The following is a 9,062-nucleotide window of genomic DNA, read 5'->3' on the forward strand; positions in this document are numbered from 1 at the left end:
ATGCAGTTCATAGGTCAGGGAGTCAATATGGGAATATTTTTCAGTTGCTGAATATGTCTATTGAACTACACATTCAGGAATGAAGAGCATAACTATAAGTAGAATCTGAAGATTCATTCACCCATTACAATATGGAGTTGGGTCAAAGTTACACTTAGTAATTTTGCGATTAATAAGCATCTACTCTGAATTTCATAACAGTGAAATTTTGCCTTTATATTGATTAGTGCTAATGCAGAGCCAGTGACAAATAATTTTCTAAAACTCTGCATATGTTCCTTATCTAGTACCCTAGAAAATATTGCAGATCCCTTTGGGGAAGGCTTGTGGGAAATTTTAGTATAAATTGTGACAGTGGATATTTTTCTGAAAAGAAGCTGGCCTCCCATTCATTTAAATGTCTCTAAATAGGCCTAAGTATGTGAATGGGGAAAGAAGCTATGACTGACTCTGTCGTGATGAGGAAAGGAAGGTCATGCTCAGTAAACCTAGTACTTAATTAATATTTCAGCAGGTGGCTTTTTAAAATTTTTATTTTAAGTTCAGAGGTACATGTGCAGATTTGTTACATAGGTGAACTTATGTCACTGGGGTTTGTTGTACAGATTATTTCATCACCCAAGTATTAAGCCTTTTGACTTTTTAGGACAACATGAAAATTTTGTCACTGCCATAGATCTTTAAGGGTCAATTCACTGACTTCCAATTCACTGCTGATACATATTATTACAATTGCATCTGCTGACTAAGTGCTACTATTCAAACTTTGCTACTCTGGGCTATCAATTCCCATTGAAATCAGAACACGATTCCAATTTTGGCATCATGAGCTATCCTTTCAGTTCACTACAATCAGCTAATACAAGGATTCTAAGGATTCTGTTGTTATCTTCTCCAATAAATTTTTCATTGATTAGTGAAAAGTTGTGCTTGGAGCCTTCCCAAGGACATAATTTTAGGATGGTTAGTGGGTTTTCCATTTCAACATTCCTCTAATTACCAATTTTAAGGCAAGAAAGAGTGACAAAGTTGGGTATAATCAATATTTCCCTCCAAACAACTATCTCAGGTAAACCTATTACACCATCTTTAGAAAGGGACGCTTGTCTCCTCAGACGGTGAAGGAAGGGTGTGTCGCTGGTGGGCAGTTTTCAGCAGCAGAATTTGCTCGAGTTTTTTTTTTTTTTTTTTTTTAGATTAATCTGTCTTCTCAATTTTTCTCATTTCAATAATCAAATTCTAATTTTCCCAAGGCAATGCCACAATAATAACATAAAAATATTTAAGTGTTGTGCATTTGAGTTGCATTTTAATTCTATAATCGGTCTAATTGGATTTTGGGTCAAACATTTAGACATGTCTGCCTTATAGCTACTGAAAAATAAGAAACTTATTTAGAAACATCGTAAGAAATCATTTATTCTCTAATTTCTTGAGATGGAAATTTAAAAGTCTGAGACTATCATTATGATTTTTTAAGTTCTTTACATGTGTGAGAAGCAGCCAGCAAAACTTGACATCTCAAAGCTCACCCCTGAATTGACGTTTCTTCCCAAACAAGAAAAGATGACCACCATAGGCAATCCTGCTACACCTGCATGCCACAGGTTACTGGCATCACATTTTCCTTTAGCAAAAAAGCTGTGATTTGATCAAGCTCCATGAGGAGAAATACAATCCTCTAGAATCCTCTCTTGAAAGTCTCTTTTGTGGAGTCACTCGTTAAGACTATATTAATAAAGATCTAATTAGTAAGCAGACCCCATTTTAGATAATTTAATAGACTGGCGTAGTTACAAAAAAAAGATGGAAGACCTGGAAAGTCAAAGAAGAAATGATGAGGCAACCAAAGATTAGTAACATCAGGAGACCATGGTTATCTTTGGAGGAACTAAAGAGGGAAATGGATCAGCATGAGCACCAGTCAGTGGTAATTGGAAATATTGTGGGACTGCCTAATGAGAACTGGAACATTTGGAGGAGAAACAGAGTGAGTCCTGGTTATTTCCCCGCTTCATACCCTCCAGACAGTTGATTGTGTTTTTATTGGCTGAAGTCAATTAGAATAATTTGCAAGGGATCCATGGAAGAGTAATTTGAAGGATTTAGTGCTCATCAATGCAGATTAGATTGGGTGAAGTTCAGGGAATGTATTAAGACCAAATGGAGGAGGGACAAGATACACAATTTCACAACCACTCTTCAAAGGTTATAGAGTATTTGAGTTCTTCAGAGGTCATCACAGCCTTTTTAAACACCAAACAAACAAAAACATTATTGTTCCTAGAAGACAGATTACCTTGACTCAATGATTTCCTTGATATTCAGTTGCATGATCTAATTATGTCTACTTGAATCCTGAAGTTCTTGTTTCTGTTTTTAATCTGGTGATTTGAAAACAATTTCCACTGGCTTTGTTGGCTGACAAAGTGGGCATAAAACATAGCCATGGCCATTTTTATCCTTGACTTCTCAGAGTTAGTACAGTGGTACTTTGCATTCTTATTCGATGTATGTGTTATATCTTCGAAATCATTGATACATATTCTGGAGGCTTCTGTTTCCTCTCTAATACCTGCCCTATACCAGCTTTGATCTCCTATGTTGATTCTAAATCATCAGAGTATCTTTCTTTATGAAATAGACATCCTGTTCATGAAGAAATGAACTCATTCTGGTTAAAGTTAGCAGTTTTATAATAGTGAATTAAATTCATAGTAAGTATTTCAAGAACTTATTTCATATTTGAGAAAGAGACACCACTTAGAAACCAAAAAGCATTTGATTCTTCCCATTTGCTTATCTCAGTCACTCCATCAAGGAACTCCATGGGGTAGAGTATATATTTTGGAAGCTTCTTGTTACCAAATTGTGAAATAAAATTATGAGTGTATCAAGGAAATATATCAGTACAATACCAGAACTAAAGACAGGAGGCAATGTAGCAAGTGGAAATATAATAGACTTTGGAGCCAGGTGACTCTAGGTTTGGAAATTGGCTCTATGACTCACTTAATATGCAATCTTGGGTAGGTAATTTTACATATTTCATATAACTGTGTTTCTTCAGACAGAGGAAAATTAGTGTCCATAATAGCTAAATTTTAATTATTATAAAAATTAACTTATATGTATATAATTATATATTATAGCAACTTACATATAAGGGTTAATTTATTATACATACATACTCACACATATATATGTATACACATGCATATTGTTGTAGTGCATGATATTTTATGTTTGATCAACAACTTGCCTGAATCATTATAATTAGTGGTATACTTATAATTTGAATTACTTCAGACTGTGATCCTCAGCCTCTTCAATGTGATAACAGTGAGACTGGGGATGAACTAATTCAGCCTTCTTCTTAAGATTGTAAAGGCACTTCCAATCCAGTATTGAGTTCCGACTATGTGGTGGATTAATTATGGCATTTTAGGGAAACAATTTATGTAATTAGGGGCAAGAAAAGTTATTACTGGATAAAAAACTTATGATCAGGTAATCCAAAGTATAGTTAAGGTTATGAAGAATTAAGATAAGACATATTTATAAGACAATAAAATATGAGAAGAGATACAATCTGGTTTCTCTTTGCTGATTTTTATTATATTTACCGCATTATGTTACCTCAGAAATCAATATAATAGATATAAAATGTTTCCATTATCTTAAATATAGGTCCACAATTTCTTCTTTAAAATGAACCGTATACGTGCTTTAGGACTGAGAAAAATTTTAATATAACAAACCATAATATTAGACAGCAATTTTAACAAGTTCCTGACACCTAATTTATGATACCTAATTCATATAAAGTTAAACCACTTAAAATGTATGATTCACGCTTGAACCCAGGAGGAGGAAGTTGCAGTGAGTGAAGATCGTGCCACTGCACGCCAGCCTGGGAAACAGAGTTAAAAAAAAAAAAAAAAAAAAAAAAAAAAAAAAAAAAAAAAGTATGATTCTGTGGTTTTTAGTGTATTTACAGAGCTGTGGACACTTTTATTCTAATTTTAGAACATTTCAATTATCCTAAAGAGAAAACTTGTATTCATTAGCAGTCATTTCCCTCCCCATTCCTGATACTTCACCCCTACTTTAACTCTAGGTAGCAGTAATTTCCTACTCTCTGTCTACTAAGGATTTGTTATATCTACCTTATGTCTACTATATCTAATTTTTATCTCAATAGATTAGCTTAAATGAGATCATACAATATGTGGTCTTTTTTGACTTGCTTCTTTTACCTAGCACATTTTTAAAGATTATTCATTGTGGTAGCATATCTCAGTACTTTATTCATTACTTCATCAGCAGTGTTGAAGGACTGCCAAACTGTTTTTACAAAGTGGCTGCACCATTTTATGTTCCCATAAAAAATGTATGCATGTTCAATTATTCCACATTCTTGTAAATAGTAGTTATTGTCTACCTCTGTGAATATGGCCATCCAAGTGAGTGTGGTATCACAATGTGGTTTTGATTTGCATTTTCCTAAAGACGTAATTTTGCATATCTTCATGTGATTATTAGTCATTCATATCTCTTCTTTGTAGAAATATATATGAAAATCCTTTAACTTTGTTATGGATTATTTTTCTTTTATTATTGAGTTATATAAGTTATTTATATTTTCTGGATATTATTTCATTTATAGATATATACTTTGCAAATATTTTCTCCCTTTTCATGGGTATTATTTCACTTTCTTTATGGTCTTCTTTGAGACAAAAAACATTTATTTTTGATAAGCCATCTTACCATCTTCTTTGTATTGCTTATGCTTTTGGTGTCATACCTAAGAAATAGTTTCCTAACTCTAGCTTAAAAATATTTACTTTTATGTTTTTGATAAGTATGTTATTGCTTTGGCTCTTAGATTTAGGCTCACGACTTACTTTTAGTTATTTTTTGTGTATGATATTAGGTATGGGACCCAATTCATTCTTTTACATGTGAATATCCAATTGTCTCAGCATCATTTATTTAAAATATCACTCTTCTCCCATTACCTTAGTTACTTTGTCAAAAATCACTTGAACTGAAGAGTTAGGGTTTTCTCTTGACTCTCAATTCTATTTCACAGATCTAAATGTCTATCTTATTATCATTTTTTTTTTTTTCAGGGGGAGGTGGTAGTTAGGGGAATGGAGTCTTGCTCTGTCACCCAGGCTGGAGTGCAGTGGTGTGATCTCAGCTCAGCTCCCTGCAACCTCCGCCTCCGAGATTTAAGCGATTCTCCTGCCTCAGTCTTCTGAGTATCTGGGATTACAGGCTTGAGCAACCACGCCTGGCTAATTTTTTTCTGTTTTTAGTAGAGATGGGGTTTCACCATGTTATCTAGGCTGGTCTTGAACTCCTGACCTCAAGTGATCCGCCCACCTTGGCCTTCCAAAGTGCTGGGGTTACAGTTGTGAGCCACCGCGCCAGGTCCTGAATGTCTGTCTTTATGCAAGTATCACACTTTCTTGATGTGGCAACCTCTAGCTATGTTCTTTCTCCAAATTGTTTGGGCGTCTGCTGTCCTTGCATTTGCAAATGAATTTTAGAATCAGTTTGTCAATTTATTTAAAAAATCTGAGGTTTCCATGGGAATTGTAATGAATCTTTAGATCAATTTGGGAAATATTTTCATCTTAACCATATTGAGTCATCTGATCTGTGAACATGAGATATCTTTCAGTAGTATATTTTAAGATGTGATGCAAATTGTAGCAAACATTTAAAAATAGACATTAAAAATAAGGAATTCTTCATAAAACAAAAGCTAACAGGGTGCAAGGGGACTCCACAGAATGATAAAACATATTTGCAATATGTCTGACGACAAACTTCACATATCTAGAATGTATGAATATATGAAGAACCAGCAATCAAGACAGATAATGCAATAGATAAATGAACTAATATTGAATAAATACTTCAAAAACATGATATCTGAATTGCCAATAAATATACAAAAGGTGTTTAATAGTAGCCATTGGGGAGAAACAAATTAAACCCACTATGTGATACTACTTACAGGAATGACTAAAATAAAAAAGATGAAAATACCACCTTTTAGTGAAATTAAGAACAAACAGAACTCTGATCCTTTCCAAAGGAGAACAATCAGAACTCTAATACTGTTCAGATTCTAGTTTCAAATGGTCTAGCCACTTTCAAAGACAGTGCAGTAGATTAACTAAAGCTCAACACATGCACATCCTATGACCAACAGTCCCATTTCTTGCCAATGACCATTAAAAGACATGTAAAAGAAAGTTCACAGCAGAGTTGTAATAGCTCAAAACCGGAAACTATCTAAATTACAATTAGCAGTGAAATAGATAAACAAATGGACTTACAGACACAATGGATATTTTATAACAATTTGAATGAATTACCTACAACTATACAAGTCATTATGGGTGAAACTCACTGAGAGAAGCCAAACACAAAGAGCACGTAATATGTTATTCCAGTAGCACAAATTGGAATCAGAAAAATATCCAATCTATGCTAATGGAAATCAGCATAGATTACCCTTAGTAATGTAATGATGCAATGGCAGTGACTGAAAGGGAACACGAGGGGCTTCTGAGGTGCTGGTAATTGTGTGTATATGTGTACATTTAACCAAATTATGCATGTTGTTAGGAGCTTAATTTGTTCCCTCAATATTTATATGTTGAAATTTTAAACATATTCTATATATGTATACACACACACCCACACACATATATGCACACACATATATAAACACATATATCGGATATATACATATATATCTCCAACACAGAGAGAGAGACAGAGTCTTGCTATCACACAGGCTGGAGTGCAGTGGTGGGAACATGGCACGCTGCAGCCTTGACCTCCTGGGCTCAAGGGAGCCTCCCACCTCAGCCTGTTGAATAGCTGTGCCACCATGTCCAGCTAATTTTATTTTTCAATTTTTTTGTAGAGACAATGTCTCACTATGTTGCTCAGACTGGTCTCAAGCTGCTGGGCTCATACAATCCTCCCATCTTGGCCTCCCAAGGTGTGGGGATTGCAGACAGGAGTCACTGCATCCAGCCTTAAAATTATAAGCTGAAGTACCTCAGTATGTGTACCTATACTTATGTTTAGTATGGGTATCCCAATACCCCCAATTGTGACTGTATTTGTAAATAAAAACTTTAAAGAGGTAGTTAAGTTCAAGTGAAGCCATTAAGGTAGGCTTTAATCTAATATGACTGTTATCTTTACCATAAAAAGGAGATTAGATTAGACAGGCACCACAGACACCAGGAAACAACATGAGCAGAGGAAAAACCATGCTAGGAAACACGGAGAAAACGACCACTGACAAGGCAAGGAGAGAGTCTTCAGAAGGAACCAATCTTGCCAGTGTCTTGATCCTGGACTTCTACTCTGTAGAACTGTGAGTAAATAAATTACTATTTTTAATATACTCAATCAGTGGTATTTTGTTATGGCAGTCCTAGCAAGCTAATACATGTGCATAATATTCTTTATGTATATTAAACTGCATTTTACGTAATAAGTTTAAACTTCTTTTTACTTATTATGACACATATACCATTTACTATGTAATTCTTAAAAAAGTCTAGGACAACATTCCCTAACCCCATTAATAAATAACAAAACTTATGAATATTCACATGAAGTGGGATAAGTAAAGACTAAATAGCCTAAATTCCAATTTTTTTTTTTTTTTTTTTTTTTTTTGTGGTCAGATTTAACTGCTAAATGAGTTTTGGCATCAAACTTAAAACTTTTAAAAGAAAAAAAAAGAATTCCTTCCATTTTTAGAGCTTTGTAGATTTGGAAATGTGGAGGAGTCATTGTGGGCCTGGTCTAAAATCATTTTAAAATAAATGTACAATAATGTCTATTTCCAAATGCTGTTAGTCAGTATAATAACATTAACTGCCTTCTCAAATAACTTTGGAATTTTCACAGTGTCGTTTGAACTACCAGGATCCTTAAAATGTTTTAGGCGCCTTGAGTTACAGCATAGTAAATATAAACACAAGGTCTTTGTGAGAAGACTTAGGGTCTACTGTGAGTCTTGTAGTATAATACAGTGAATATATTAAAAAGGCCAATAAAGTGAGACTAAAAGAATAAAATAACTTATGAAGTATCATGAAATATGCCCCTGGAAATTAGACTCCTCTGAGTCCAACTTCAATTTCTAGTAAAACTACAGCTTTACCATAGAAGAGTATTGGGAATATTAAATAGGTTTAAATATATCATGAGTGAAACTTGATAGTCTTTTACTAGAATTATAAAATGGAACTGATTGAAAAATAAGACTTTTATCCTTATTCAAAATGTTACTTGATCATGCCTCAGAGAAAATGTTCTGATCTCACTTCAGGCTAAGGGAGACATGTTTCATCCTAAGCACCATTAATTAATAAACCCTCTGCTGCTTTCACTTTTATCTTACATGGTCAAATTCGTTTGATACTGAAAACAGTTTTTTAACTTTTATTTGCTGAACAACATGGTTTCTTATATAAATGAACAATTTCACAAATAAAATTGTTACTTCAATAAATTACCAAATGCTAGTATATGTCTCTCATAAACTGTGTAATTTACTTTTCTTTAGGGAGGGTAAGAAGGCACTGAATATATCTATGTAAAGACTACTCAAAAATAGGACTTATGTTAATGTGGGAGGAGACTGGCAGAAGTCTGGATTAAAGGAAGGTTCGACAAGAGAGCAATGACCTTTTGGAGAAGGAAGATGGTATTGTTAAGCTATCTTTGATATTGTTCTAGCCTTCAAAACTTGCTTTTAAAGCTCTGTCCTTCTTCAAACATGTATTCACAATAGGAATTTCTTAAATGACAAAACTGGTGAGTATATTCATGGCAATTTGTGACTTTTAGTTTTAAAAGTTGAGGTCAAGATTTAATACAGAAAATGTTAGAAAAACATGTGATTAGACAAAATCACACTGCATATTCTTCTCATATCTTTTAGTTTGGAACAATGATAATCTGGCAGAGATTTCCCTCAACACCTGGTAAGAGCAGATTACAAATAA

The sequence above is a fragment of the Macaca mulatta genome, chromosome 11 (genome assembly GCF_049350105.2).
Source record: "Macaca mulatta isolate MMU2019108-1 chromosome 11, T2T-MMU8v2.0, whole genome shotgun sequence".
Taxonomy (NCBI): domain Eukaryota; kingdom Metazoa; phylum Chordata; class Mammalia; order Primates; family Cercopithecidae; genus Macaca; species Macaca mulatta.